The following is a 15,986-nucleotide window of genomic DNA, read 5'->3' as shown; positions in this document are numbered from 1 at the left end:
TTATTGGTTATGCCTGTAAGAAATAGGGTACATCAGAAAGTTGACGAATGCACATGGATAGACCTGGGCTTAACTCTGTACAGCATTCTTATATTTGACTACTGGATTCCTTGAATACTGGTCCAGGGAGTGACCTAACTCTGTTAGTGACCAAAGACTGCTACTCAACATTTTATCTTCAACATGTCCATCAAAAGAAAAGCAAATCACATTATCTGAGGGAGAAATGAATGAATTTACAGACTGAAATGACAAGAACAGGATTAAATATGACAGCCATGAACACACCTTTCAATATGAATATGAATATGAATCCTTACTCCATATGTAGAATTAATCTATTTGAAGAGGCAGAAAAGTGAATTTAGACTGTATGGTAACTGACCAAAAACCATCACTGTACGCACCAAACCCCTGAAATTTATTTCCAATAGAAGCAGTGAAAATAGTTATGTCTTCATGCAAGTCAACAGTGGAATACACTGTTCTCTAGTTGTTGATAAAAGAAAAAAGAAAGCTCATCAGGTGCAGAGAAGCTCCCCTCAGATGGGAGTGATGAATGGGAGCCTATAATTTCAGAAGGGACAAAAATTGCTCAGCTCACTGAACAAAGCAACGGCTGGATAGAACAAGACTGTGCTCTGTAAAGACATCGTGTGTCAAAGCCAATGACAAAAGGGACCTGTTTGAACTGAAGGATAATACTGACAATGACTAAATAGTATAAACTAACCCCAAATAAATGCAGGCTAGAATAAAGAGGAAAGCTTCCCATTAGAGAGGAAATATTTACAAGTGCTTCCCCAACAGAAATGAGCAGCGTGATGAACCTGCTTTCAGAGTGGAGCTCAGGAAGCTCCACAATCAGATTACATGATGCAGCAGCCTACCAGAGGACTAAACCAGAGCACATCCACAAAGACTGCACATGGTACTTGGTACAGGGCTAAATTAAGGTCTAATTATGACAATGTGACTGACTGCACAAATTTCCATAGAAGTCTTTCAAGACTGTTTTAATGCAAATCATTGTTTCAAAGTAATGTTTTCTTTATTGAGAGAATGCGATAAGGTACAAGAACAAAATCAAATTTATGCAAAACATCTTTTCAACAAGCTTCTGTCTGTAGGAAGAACAGTATGAGTGTTAAACCACATCTGTTTCCCGTTCTACAAATACAGCAGCAAAACCTGAAAAGTCTTTTTCTAATGCATGTACATTCACAGTCATCTTCAAGCCCTAAAAATTATGTGTATTATCATCAACACACAAAGATCCATACAAAGACTGACTACAAATACAAACAAAAATAACTTAAAAGGGAAAAGAGTTTCTACAGGCAGACACAGATACAATATACAGCTTACTGTTGCACAGACATTGCAAACAGTTGGGAAGGACACAAATTTGAAGTGCCTTTCATAAAATTCCCATTTTTCCAAATATGTAGTTAATTCCACACTAGAAAGTAAGTGCTACAATAAATTTGGATGAAGAGTCAAAAGAGAAAAAAAAAGTAAAGTTGTAAATAAGTTGTAAAAGAACATGGTCATAAAGGAATAATAAACAGGATGCAAAAAGATAAGGAAAAATGCTAGGAGCTAGAATAAAGATGGTGGTTTTGGTGAGGGAGGAAAAGTGCTATCATAAAAAAGAAGCAAAAAATTAGTTCAACTTTTGACAAGGTGATCAGTGTGATTTACCCTGTGTCAAGAGATTCTTTCTCCTATGTTTGTATACAGAATGACAGCAAGATTGACCAAGCACAAAGATCTTTTCAGATTTTAAAATGTTCTTGCTCTCTCTGTCAAACAAATTAAGACTGTTCACTCTCTTATGGTTTTTAAAAGACTCAAACCAATAGAAATAAATGTTACCCTCTGAGAGAAAAGAAGAAAACATTTGTTGTTTAAAAAGTCGACTATACATAAGGAGCTAATTTAATATCAGGTCTAACAAACACAACATTCACCACAGTAAGATTTTTTCATTATAGTAAGATTTTTGCATCCCACTATGAAAGAGGAGAAAGGTATATATTTAAGAAAATAGCAGCCACTTTTCTAAGTTGTAATAGAGTCAAAGTATCCCTTTAAGTAAAACACACAAGCAAACAAAGTTTTGGGGCTGAAAACATCCATTTCATTGTCTGGATATCATGGTGCTCTGCACAGTCAATTCCTGGATCATGTAGCTTTATCTTTTTACATCACTGCAGGAAGAAATTAAAAATAATTATAAAAAACAAAGCCTGTCAGATGGCATCATGCAGAACTTGATTCATCCTTCTATCTGCTTTCAGATATAAGGAATTCTATTTCATGGTTTTGTTTCTGAAATCACCTCATGCAGTTCTGGTGCAAACTACAGCTCATTATTAGAGAGTTTACCAAGTTTCAAGGATTTGCAAAGCAATGCAATTCATGCACATTTGAGAACATAACCATCTACCATTAGGTATGCTCTCTTGCTCAGAAGAGCCAACTACACAGAATCACCTGGTTTGGCCACTAACTTCAGCCTTGTGCTGTTTTCGCTTACAGCTTATCACCAGGAGGGCAGAGCAGCAATTAGATTTTCACTTCCACCAGCCAGATTTAATATATTCCACTTCAAAGTCTACAATAACTGCACATCAGAGTGGCAGGAAATGAAAACTCCTGTTTCCATTTGATATTTCAGAAGGACCTCAAGGGGAGAAAACCAAGTCATCCCAACAGGAATTTTGCCAATATGTAATTACTGGACTCCCTACTTGCTAATGTGCATGAAGGATCAATATAAACTTCCTATCACTTACTGAAATACAATACAGTTTTACTGCAGGATGGAATACAGGACCAATGCTGACTTTAAAAAAATTATGAAATAAAAATTTAAAAAATTGAAGTGTGGGGTGTTTGTTTTTAAGCTGCAAGATCCATTTCTTACAATCTATTATTCTCCTTTCCAAATACTAAACTAGCCCTTGATTTTGATTACTGGGACATTAATTGAAGTTACAACTTCAGCAATTTAGCTGCAACTTGTACTGGCCACCACATTTCTAATAACAAAATGGGAAACATACAGAAGAGACCAAATACTGAAGGAACTAGTGAACTGCATAAGTGGTGTATCAAGGCTTCCTGAGGAACTATAAAAATGAGTACACATAAATAACAATTCAAATAAATGGATCTTTACTGAGACTACTAGATCTTCCTAGGTATTTAAAATAATATCAGAAATCTATAGAGCAAGTTCACATAGATCATAGGAATCATAAAATTAAAAGACAGATAAAACAGCACAGAAAGACGTAATGAAGTACATTACAGAGCAATGCTGCATTAATCTAGCTCTGGATAGAAATTGTCATACTATTAGGAGAAAAACTGTAAGGCACAAATGAGAGGGAGGGAGTAGATACAGCAACTAGGAGTACTACACAGGAAAAGGAAGACTTGAAAAGGGAAAGAACAGCTACCTAAATCTCAGCCAGACAAAAGCTACCAGAAAGCAATGTGGAATCCAAAGGATTTACACAGGGAAAGGATTGAAAGGAAATATTATTTTAATTACTAAAGAAGAGCATTCTGATGAGCACTAATAGGCTGAGCCAAGGAAAAGGGAAGTTTCAGTAGGACATCTAGAAATCTAGCATCTGGCAGCATCAACGTCTCCCAAAAGAAACCATGAATCCTGGGAGAGTTTCAAACAGAATGGACAACTCACTGCAAGACACATGAAGAAAACAGCACACTGTGGGTGAAGAAAGGTGGCAAATGAGGCAGGAACACAGGCTCCTTCCCAAGGCCAGCACCAGCTCAGATGCATACCACTGGTGTGAGCACACTGCATTCCAGTCGCACGTGTCTCAGCCCCAGCAGCAGCAGAGCTGCTTCCAATAAGTCCAAGTGCTGGGACAAGACCAAAAAAACTGAAGGCAACATTGCTGCTGCAGAGCTGATGGCCAGCTGGAAGGTTTAAGTGATTAAAGTCGGCATGCAGGACAGCACTTCTAGACCTTCTAGGCTGCTTCTCCCTTGCTGGGCCTCTATTTCTCCAGGATAGCACAGCACAGATATGCAAGTTGATATCCTTTTGAAGAGGTAAACCATTTCAGTGATATATTGGATTGGGGAAGGGTAAAGAGGAAATTTTAGGAAAAAAAGTCATTATTAACAACACAGTTTGATTTTTCTTTCCAGTGTACATTTCTAAGTGGTTCCAACATGCTGTGTCAAGTGATACATTCTGATTTATGGTTTTACACACTTTATATTCCAGCTGCAGAATTCATTCCCTTGACATTCATAATACTAGTCCAGCTAATATTTTCAGATGGTTTTAGTCTGATTACACTATTTCATGTTACACTTGTGTTCTTCAAAACAATCAAAAAGTACTTAGAATAGAAAGCTCTCAACAGTTCTGACTAACAAAATACACACAAGTAAGCTCAGTTCAAACCTGTAAAGTGTGGGTGTATTTTCTTATGCACAAGCCTCTTTGGAATGCACAACCTACAAAAGCCGTTATTATAAACTGCTTCTGAATTGCCCTAGGTTACAATTAAGCTATCCTTTTCCTTACCCTCATCTCTGCAATCTGCTTTTACTGTATAGTAAAGGCATTCAAAAACTACAACCTAACAGAAGACTATACTAACATTGACCTTGCTTCTTGTAAAAATAAATGAAAGCTAATACTTAACAAATTCACATTTTAAAGCTCCACTTATTTCTTCATAAGAAATCAATACACTTGGAGATACCCTTGCAATCCCAGAAATACAACATTTGTGTTTATAGTGCAAATTTTGATTTAGACAGTGAAACATTTATTGCAGGGACAAAGAAATTTTTGCTCTTTCCCCTCAAATCTAAAATACATTGGGCACCTATTTAGTCTCCTTTACTGCAGAGTCTAAGCAACCCCAGTCTTCTATCTCAATATCCCTGCAAGACAGGCTGGATAAAGCTGCCTGAGTCACAAAGAAACCTGCATAAAACTGAAGTCAGGGCCTTCAAACACCAAAGTGTTCCTCTAGCCACTTGACTATCCTTAGCTGCCACAATAAAAATGAATGAGTTCACGACACCGCTTCTCATAAGTAAAGCTTCAAAGTAGAAATTACGGTCACAATAAGAGCTGAGTACTTTCCAGAAACAATGTTTTTGTTGCCAATTCTCATATTTAGCATAATGAACTTCTCCTCCTGGAATTCTTAAAGGCTACCACAAGTGAAGAAAAAGTGCCTAAAGCCCCAGAACTTGTATTGATTTTTTTTTCTTGAGGAAGGGTAACTGTTGATTTTTTCCAAGCAATCTGTCTCAAAACATTTTATGAGTGAAGTTTGAGACCAGCATGAACTTCTCTTCCCCAGAAGAGCATTAGAAGGGCAGATTAAAATGTGGAGGACCAGCTGTGAAGTTTAACAGATAATTACGAAAGCACTTGCAATGAAAATATTCTGAGGTGATAGGCCAGAATAAGGGTACCTACAACACTTAAATTAAAAAGCCAAATACTGTCTTCTCTTTTGAAGCCTATTATCTTACTGTAGTTGTATGTTTATCATACCAATGCCTGTCACAAGTGCAGGGCACGGTGGAACGTTAATAAATGGTTTTTGCATTTTGAATGTACCATAACATGAGAAGTGACAGTATTTAGAATTGTAATAATAAAGATGCAAGAATCTATTAATGACCATTTTTTTGAGACTGCAGGAAGCAGCTTGGACAAATATGATAGTACACACCTTCTTTACGGGACATTTTATTCTCAATCCAAGAAATTCACAATTAACCAGACTGCAAGGAATAAACGTGCATTACAGCCAGATACTATGCCATCCTGTCATATTTTAATATTGATTTCCTAGGGTATGGGAAACCACGTGGAAAAGAAAGCATAATTTCTCTAATAAACGTGAATCTAAGATGATAGTAAGCACACCAATTACTTTGAAGTACACCTGGAAGGATTTTGAAAGCAAATTTAAAGTAAAAACAGTTGACATAGGCAGATCATTTGAAATACCAATCTAGAAAGCTCGCTAAAAGCAAGTGCTTATATCTGGAAAATGCAATCAAAGTCTAAAGAGATTAGGCTGAGACGATGTAAAGTTAGAATATTACATGCAATAAGCTTGTTGCTGAAGGGCAGATTCACTTCTTTTATATCCTTTACTGGAAAACAAAATAAAACATTATTTTAAATGTTATTTTAAGGCAAGTTGATGATGTCAGACTGGAAGAAAATAACAGACATGGAGATTACTGTTCAGCCCCTGCTAAAACTAAGCAGTGACCAGCATATTACACTGATCATCCATGTAATTTTCATCATTCTTAACTCCTTCCAGCCATTCTTCTCCTATGGTGGCATCAGCATCCTGGCTTCCTGTTCAGTGTCTGCACCAACTCTTCTAAGTCAAAGAGTCTGTCCAGAGCAGAAAGCACAGATTGTAGCAGCTGATATCTTTGAGCTACCAAGTACATCCAACTCAAAATCTGTCAGTCCCCACTACAATGGAAAAACCAACTTGAGGTATGGAAGCTGTGGGTATCAGCCCAGAGGCTCTGGTAGGACTGTCCCAGGCACTATGCAGTGACAGAGAAGAGCTGAGCCTTAGGAGAGTCCAACATGCTCACTGGATGGTGAGTTGCAGAAAATAATGTGCACCAGTGCTTCTGTCCGGGTATTTGTAGCTTTAGCTTGGGTAGTCCATGTTCAAAATCCAAATTCTCTCGCTTTCACTTTTTTCCCTTTCTTACTATCAATACGGATTTCCCTGGGGTGTCCAGAACAATTAAAGCCTCTTCTACTAATGACTCCTGCCATTCTTCTGCCCTACTTGGATGGCAGGAAATTAAAGGTGAAATATTATGTGACCAGTGTAGGAGAACACATGAGGATAATGAAACTGGTCAGCAACCACAGCCTTATTCAGACACACCGCAGCCGCTCAAATACTGATTGGTGACATTCACCCTCTTATCATCAGTAGTAGTAAAAAATTCCTTCTGCAAATCACCATATTTTTTCTTGGTTTTTTTTTTTTTTTTCAGGGCTGCCATAAATGAAAAACCCTAAGGCTATCTGGAACATGTGATGACAGGCAACTGATCACAGAAATGACATGGTATCATCATCTTCACTCCTAAATATCTAATTTTATCTCTTTTACGTAGGTACTTCATTTCTCCAAAGTTTTCATAACCTTTTCCAGTTAATATAACAACCTCCAGCAAAAACTTTCAATAGTACCCAATTAATTCAATAATGCAAGAATCAAAGGTTGTCACTCCTAGTCTACAAGTAACTCCAACTGTATTCTTTAGTCACTGTCCAATTGTCATTTCAAGACAACCTTCTTGTTCATGCTTGAAAAATGAAAAAAAAAAAAAAAAGATTAACAATCATCTATGATCCACAAATCTTGGCAAAAGCTATTTTTCTGGAGGGAAAATTAAGCTTCTCCACAGAGACAGTAAGGTCAAAGACCATATTTTAAGTATCTCACAGTCTAAGCCAAATAAAGGAAGAGATATAAAACACATTGAAGGTTCAAACTTTAAACACTATTTTTTTAAATAAATATAAATTAATATAGTACCTGCTCAATAATAGTTTGTAAGGTGGGTGGCAGGAATTTAGGCAGAAATCTGATTTACTGAATAAGATACAAAATAGTTGAAAACCATATACAAATTAAACATGTTCCCAACAAAATGTGGCCCAAAAGCTGGCAGAGGAAATCTTTCAGAGGAAATGCTTGAGACAATTGTAGAAAAAAAAAAAATAATACAGAAGTCAAGTGGAAATCAGCATGGAAGAGCTTGGAAGGAAATGTGTTTAAGAAACGGAAATTGCTTTACAGTATTTCTCTGCAGCGCAGAATAGAGGAGGAAAAAAGGACATGAAACATTAAATTGGGATAGACTTAAGAGTCTCAGCATTTCAGTACTGCACTGATGTTATGCATTGTGCAGAAGAATGTATTGTGAGGAGCCTTGCAGGATTATAAAACTTGGGCCTTGAAAGATTTAACAGCCACCAAAACTCTGAGTGAAAAGCAACTGTGGTATCACAGATCACAAAGGCATAGCAGTTTGTTTAAGTGAATGAAAACAACATCTGCTGTATGATTTCACTACCACAGTGCATTTCTCTGCTGCCTTCCAAGGCATTGACACAATTCAATTGAACCGATTCTTAGAGAGACACTGTGCTCAAGAGTAGCACAAACCAGCAAGGATCTTCTGGTTTTTGCTCTGCTAAAGAAAGCCCTGAACTTCCACACTGCTACTGCTAGCAGCAGCTTATGGAGATGGCATTAAACTGGTATGAACAGAAGTGCATTGCCAACACTTTTTCTACATTTTTGCTACTAAGTTGAAAAAATAAAGCAAAAAAATTTATTTCTCTGATTTTCCAGGCAGTTTACTCATACAGTGGGGTCAGCAAATTGTGTATAGTTTATTCTTTCTGCTTATACAGCTCATTTTCACAGCTGTGAAAAAGACTTAGAAAAAAAGAAAATAAAAAAAAAAAAGACGAAGACATCAGTTTTCATTCATGAACAAAATATCACCTGGAGCAACTCTGAGTTTATATATTTGTGGATTTTTTCTTAATTCTATAGGATTTAAAATCTAAAAAAAATGACAACTGTCTCTATCCTGTGGAAAGAATGCAGGAATATCTGTAGAAATACACCCTGCACCTGCATGCAATAACCCCCAAAGCAGCTTGGCTGCTGCAGTCTGGTGTCAGCACCAGACCTGGAAGTCTCTGGCAGGAGAGCAGCTCTACAAACTCCCTCCAAGAACAATCAAATCTGTAATGAGACTCACACAAACATGAAAAGGTTTGCTGTGCAAGAAAGGCTAAGTACTTGTAGAAGAAAAATACACCCATTTTACTTAGAAGTATTGTAAAGTCCTCTCTGCGACAAAATCAGTTCATCAGTTATGTTGGTCATTTCAGCTTCCTGTTGCAGATAACCCATTTGATTTCAGAGCAAGCCAGATCTGCAAATCCTCTTTCTCAAAGACATACAAGTAAATTTTCAGTTATCCCTGGGTTTCCTCAATGAAGCTTAAAATACTCATTTGAAGGGATCACAATAGCATGCTTTCCAGTCAGGAAGCAGGTCTTTGCTTGAACAAACAAATGGTGTTGACCAGGCAGGATGAAGAAAGAGATGTCATTTGTTCCTCAGGTTAACACAGAAATACCTCTGTCTCAAGACTGAAAGTGTCCAGACTAATTTTAATGCTCAGTGCTCTAAAGGACTTCTTTGAGCTAATACTGTGTCTGTTTCCCAGATGCTGATTCTTGTTCAAATGAAAATCCTTATCCAACAGGAATTAGCAATTACTAAAAATCCAGCCTACAAAGCAGTGGCATCATGAGCTTACTGCAAATAATGAACTCATTAAAGCATTGTATAAATCAAGAGCTTCTAGGGTCATGTCTTACGACTATTCAGTTGATACCTTGAAATCCTGCTAGTTGGAATACATATAATATATTAATATCAAATTCATACAAAACATACAGATGTTCAGCTCACCCCTAACACCACATCTTTTCCTAATTCTGCTTGTCTGCTTTCTTGTCTGAAGAAGCCTAAATCTCACCTTCTCAGATGTAAAAGTTAAGTCTCAAACTAACATCCTGAGCCTTGCCCAGCTCTATCAGGCCACACTCTTGTCCCCTTCTCCAGTTCCTCTGCTTAGAGAGGAGAATTGCAGTATTACCTGGAGTTGGCTAAGGAAAAATACCTTCCTGTTCACAAAGCCAGCCAGAGATTCTTTAAGAGACACACGCTCTGTACATACCATTTCAGGGTCACTCCAAGGACACTGCATTCAGAAAATACATCAAAATGAATCAAGGAACAATGTAAAACAGAATATAAGAAACTAAAGCCCCAGGACACAACTGGGAAATAGACACACTGCTGGACACTAATCTCAAATTTGAAATAAAGTTTGGAATTTCCTTCAGGAAAGTGCTGCAATGTGCAGGGCAGGTTGAGTCACCAGTTGGTGAAGAAGCAAAGAATTGAAGAGGAATCTTGTAAGGCTGAGGAAGGGGCCCAAAGGGTGCAATCACTCCACTGAGATTGACAGAGAGAATGACTTATGTCTCCTGAAGTCCAGACACACTGAAGTGTGTACTCTGCCAGAGGATGATGGACCTGACTGTAAAGGAGATAATGATCCTGGAGATGCTGACTGTAGTGATCATTTAGAGACATCAGTTTTTTAGTCACTGGTCACAGTGCACATGCAGCATATTTCTTCAAGGAAATTAATTTTTAGAAACAGAAAAAAAAATCATGGTTAGACACTCCATTTTTTTGAGCTATCACAAAAACTCTGAAAATTTATAATTGCATTTTCAAGTACAAAGAAGGGTCTGTGCCTGAAAGCTTAAATCTAAACAGTACCCAGCAAAGTCACTGAGCCTCTACACTGAGCTTGCCTATATGGGCATATTCAGATCAATTAATGGTAAATGACTGACACTAAAGCAGGGTTGCTCTGGGTTTTTTTTAATTGCAACATTCTCTAGAATTTCTATTTTCCTGACACATTCTTTTGCTCTTTGTAGTAATTCCACAAAGACAGAATAACCAAGCACCTTTAATTCATGCAGCAGCTCAGCTTCTCTGTTAATGGACAGAAGAATGAGTGTAATTAATGAGGCAGGTACAAAGAGCCTCCCAGCTAGAAGGCAATCTAAGACAGATAGCTTTGCCCTGGTAACTTGCAAGTGGGTTCTCTTCTAGCATAATAATGTCACGTTTAGATAACACTTTGGACTAAAAGAACTCTTTGCATTTTATAACCTTTCATGAGCCACAAACCTTTCCATGATCCTCTGGAGGATCGGAGAAACAGCCAAGTGTGTGAGTACTCGCACATGTTGCAAGACAAAAAAACCATACTCTGCTGAGCTCTTGGGACTGGAGACAATTCCCAGACTTTCTTTGAACATTTTTGCATCAATAATTAAATCTTTCTTCTTTTAAAAAAAAAAATCCTACTTATCTGTGAAAGGCACCAGCAAATATAGAAAATGCATTACATAAATAGCAGTTTCACACACACAAGACATAACAAACCCCAGACTGAATACTTTTTGTCTTTCAATTATGACAAACGTTTTAACCTGTGACTAAAAGCTCATTAAAAGTAACTTTAAAATCAACAGTGTTCCCTTACAATCATTTCTTTTACATTAATCTTCCTATTTCTATCTACAAATATATATTCTGTAAATTCATATCATGCAGTTAATAAACCTGTCTGCCTCAGTTTGCACATAAGAAAAATTAAATTGTACAAATGTCACTGCTCTGTTACCATTTGGAGTGGCAGATGTCCAACTGCCAGCTGTACAAGTACTGAATGTGAAACACTAATTATAGAGTCATCAAATGCTTTGTTAAACCATATTTAAGAATTTTACTGTAGCTTAATAACTACACACATATTAATAGATAAACACACATGTGGTCCATTAGCACAGCATCTGCCAGGTTTTAAGCATATCCATAACATGATGGATACATAAGAACTGATGACTGGAGAAATCAACTTTCCAAGAGCCTTTGACCTCATCTTTCAACAAAGGCTGATGGGAAAACTGAAAATTAAGCTGTCATGAGATCAAAGGTAGAGTTGCATCATGGATGGAAGATAAAAAACAAGGAGGAATTAAAAATACTATATAAATCATTAGTGGTGTCAAAATGCATCAAAACTGTGTGACAAGATCTAGGAAAGGAAATAAGTTTTACAGTCTAGGAAAGGAAATAAGTTAATGCAACAGTATTTGCCACTGATTCAAAACCAAATAGAAAGAAATAAAAAAAAGTGACAGCAGAGACCATCTGGCTTATGATTTTGCTTCTGCTATATTATTTTTTGGAGAAAGGAACCCCTCTTTCAACTTCTTTTTGTCTGCAGCACAAAAAGCAAGCTAGAAGTGTTCATCCAAAAATGCACTGCACAGCTGAGCACTGTTCTGCACATTCCACTTGACTTTACACTCATCATCAATTAGTTTAATGCTTCCTTTACCTTTTTGCTTGCAGAATGTCTCCTCAGTTCAGGGAGCTCCCTCAAGAAGCCAAATAAATTTCCAGAGGAAAGTTGTGATGTGGTTTCTTCCAATGATGTCATTAAATTTACACACTAAAATCCCTTTCAGTCTTAAAGTCTACAGGTCTGTGACATTGTCTTCTGTTAAAGCACTCTTTAGAACTCATCTTTAAATTGCTCCATCGCAGCCAGGCAGCTGGGCTGATCCCACCCAATTAAACTTGATGATGTTTCCTTCATCTGCCACTTTATCACGGAAAGGACAGGAAGAGTTCTTGAAGGCAGACAGTTGGCTTTATTTTAGTTTTCTTACTCTCACTTAGAGAGTACCTAGCCCAACAGTCCCTGGCTGCTTTCCAAAGCCTCTGGCAAAAAAGGCAATATGCAACAGGACACCCACGAGGAACAAGTGACAATCCATACGTGGCAGTACAAATTCAACATTAATGACATTATTCAAAGCTTAAGTAAATTTTGCAGTTTTTATGTTTTAAAGCAATGATCCCCATGGAAAATAGAGATCTGTGCATCTTTGGCAGCCGTATTCTCTGAGCAATGCCTAAAAGGAAACGAGTATTTTCCTGTCACTGTTCACAATGTCAAGAATGCTTGGACAGTACTCTATGCCATCCAAGATGTGAGATAAAGAGATATCTCACATTGAACAACACAAGTCACCATAATCTTATCTCAATCTCTTGTCTGAGGCAAAAATCAGAGGCTTGAAGGAAACGGAACAAAAATAGCTAGAAACATGGGCAGATTCTCATGACATGGGTACGTTTTTTTCCTAAATAAGAGTCCCATAAGGAATTCCCAGTTACAAGAAGTCACTTACCAGCTCTCTAATGAAAACAAAAACTAATGGATTTAACTCTGGTAATGATAATAATAATAAAAAAAAAATCTTATATGAAGATATCAGAACATGCTTAGACAAAACCAGAAGCCAAGAAAGAAATAATTTGACCAATTCCTTGAGAAGCCTGAAGCGATGTTCTAGACGCTTGCTGCTGTAAATGCCAGCATAAGGATATACTATCTCTAAACCTGTCATGTTGTAGATGATGCATATTACTCATGGACAATGATAGCTCAAAGCAACATAACTGGAAACATGACTCAAATTTGATCCAAACTGGAACACAGCATTCTGTTGATAACAACAACAAATTCACTCCCACAATTCTCCTGACTGAGAATTATAAGCCCTCATGTACCACACAGGGCTGCTTTGAATCTAAAATATTTGTTTGAATTATTACTACTCTACATGCTCTCAGCAAAGGGAACATGTGAAGATTAGTTATATTCATTCATCATATTGTACAAGAGAAACTCTTCTTACAGGGATGACTGAATACAAGAAGGGTAAGGCTCCTGTCATAGACATTCACATCAAAACAGACCCCCAAAACTCAGTGCTACATGGGCTAAAATAAGGAGTAAGCTGTAGCATTTGAGTGATAAGTGCTAAAAACCAGAACTTATATTTGCCCTTTTTCTATTTACTTATGTGGGAAGATGGTGGGTTTATCCTTTACTATTTTTCTTAATCAAGTGTACAAAAGTCTGGATAATTCAGCTTTCAAGCACCAGGACCTGGAAAGGTTTAGTTTTAAAGAAGAAAAAAAGTCCCATGTGCCCTCCAGCACACAGGAGTCAATCAATGAGAAACCCTGAAAAAGGAATTACTACATCATACAATAGGTTTGATCACTGGGGGATATAAGACTCATTTTAAGGCTTAACAGAGTTAAGCTCGCAAAACAATTCTTTTCAACTGGTTTACCATTTCAATTGGTTTAATATTCTACAGACGGATGAAGAGCAGTTAGTCATCCACCTCCACAGGGGAGAAAAACTGACTAGGTGCAGACTCAGAAAGGCAAGAAAAAGCATTTTTCATTATTAAAAAAATGACCTTCTGAATACATGCCATTGTGTTTGGGATACATCAAGGGAATTCAAGTATCAAATGCTACACCATCACCTTACCTCACTTCCACATCTCTCACTACATACAATTGATAAGCTGCTATCATTTACACTAGTTCTTTAAGGAGTGAAGAGCAAGGAACTGCATGTGGGCTTTTGGAACACAATGTAGCAATTTTGTACTAAAAGTAGCATGTGAAAGCCAAATTGCTAAATGGCACAAAAATGTAATTTGCACAAGCTTTCTGTTTGGTTCTTCAGCCTGCAACCTATTTGGTTTGGACCTGCCAATATTCTTCAATCTTTGGGCCTCCAAAGTTTCTTATAAATTATTAGCAACAAACATTTAACGTGAAAATTTTTACATACAGTCAGCTGTACCTGAGTGGTACCAAGTCAGAAACGGATTTTCACTCTTCTGTAAGGTAAAACTGCAAATAATACCCCCAGAACACTTATTGCCTCAGACCCTGAAAGCATTGTTACAGAACCACTGCTGAAGACAATCTAACCCATCTTGGCATCTGGACTGAAATTAGCTGCTGTTAAGCTAACCCTACACCACAGCAGGCTTACTTACTGTTTTGCATTTTAAACTTAGACGATTTAAATGCTTTATATTACAGCACAGCCCTTACATACAGTTTTTTCCAGTGCAACTGACAGAGCAACAAACTGTGGTCCCAAATACCAAAACCATAAGGAGGGACCAGACCTTGTATAGCTACTCCCTTTTTCTTCAGAACACAAGCCTTTCTGCCTCCCATTACTCTCATCATCATCTTCCTTCTCCTGAATAATCCAAAAGTAGACAAAAAGTATCAGTTAACAAGGCAAACAATGAGGGATTATTTTAAAAAATTACATGCTAGTCAAATTAATTTTTACATTAGTGAAGGAACAGAACTTCCTCTTCCCTATGAGAATTATCTCACAAATTATGCTTGACAAAAAGGAAAACCCAAATATACATACTTGGCAAAAGTCTCATTCTATTTAAACTTCTAAGTTTGTTCCTTTTTAAGAGTATTTAATTTTGTTTCCTTTTCAGCCAGCCTGTCTCTTCTCAGCCATAAATCTACACACTAACTTCCTTTTTCCTCTGAGCTTCTAAGCTGCTTATGCTGCTGTTCATTTCAGAGCTGGTTCTCCTTCCTATTCCTACACTCTGAAGCCTCTTTCACAATTATTCATTTTGGATCCTCACCTATGTCAGTGTTTGCAACCAGGAGTTACAGCTTGGCATGGACACCCAGAACCCTCCATCTTCTGCATGCCAAGCTCTTCCAAACCACCGCTGAAGCATCCTAGTTATGTGAAAGGCCTCTGCAGATTGCCCACTTCAAGCACTTCAGGGTAGGTGAGCCTGGTCACTTCAGCACCCAGGGCCCTAACACTTCAAAGGCAGTACCTACCTTATGTGTATGAAAGTTTTTTGTAGTACAGGGCGTATGCCAGGCAGCAGCACATAATTATAACTACTACACCCTTTAAAGTTGCTGCCCAGGACACAAAAATATTTAGTTTTTCAACAAAACCTCTGACATAGGGCTTGATCTTTTATCATCTGCAAGACACTCTTTTCTCAAGCACCTGATGGATGAGCTTGTAGTTGGAGCCCCTTCTTTCCCTAAAACATGCTAAATCATGACTGTTTCTGAATAACAGAGTTTCAAGGTCAAACCAATAGCCTGTTGTCTTGCCAATGCTCTGAGCTATCCTAAAAGACAATCACATTAAACAGAGCGACCCTTCAAGCCTCGTTTAACTCCCACCACCGGCAGCAGAGCCACCTAATACATGATGGTCATCACGAGGCACCAAAGACCAGCTGGGCAAAGGTGTCATCCACGGATGAAGCCGTATTTTGCAAAGGAAGATAACCTTTTCTCTCCCTGAGCAGTTTCACTTGGTTTGACCGTCCAGGCTGGGCA

At 37.7% G+C, this 15,986-nt stretch overlaps 1 protein-coding gene across 2 annotated transcripts in view; it reads right to left on the bottom strand.

The window, feature by feature from the left end:
• ACER3 (alkaline ceramidase 3) overlaps positions 1 to 15,986 on the bottom strand; it is a 56,304-nt gene that overhangs the window by 39,628 nt on the left and 690 nt on the right. The window lies entirely within an intron of this gene.

Source organism: Vidua chalybeata, chromosome 2 (genome assembly GCF_026979565.1).
Source record: "Vidua chalybeata isolate OUT-0048 chromosome 2, bVidCha1 merged haplotype, whole genome shotgun sequence".
Lineage (NCBI taxonomy): Eukaryota > Metazoa > Chordata > Aves > Passeriformes > Viduidae > Vidua > Vidua chalybeata.
The sequence above is the reverse complement of the archived record's forward strand: the minus strand, read 5'-3'. Positions and strand labels throughout refer to the sequence as shown.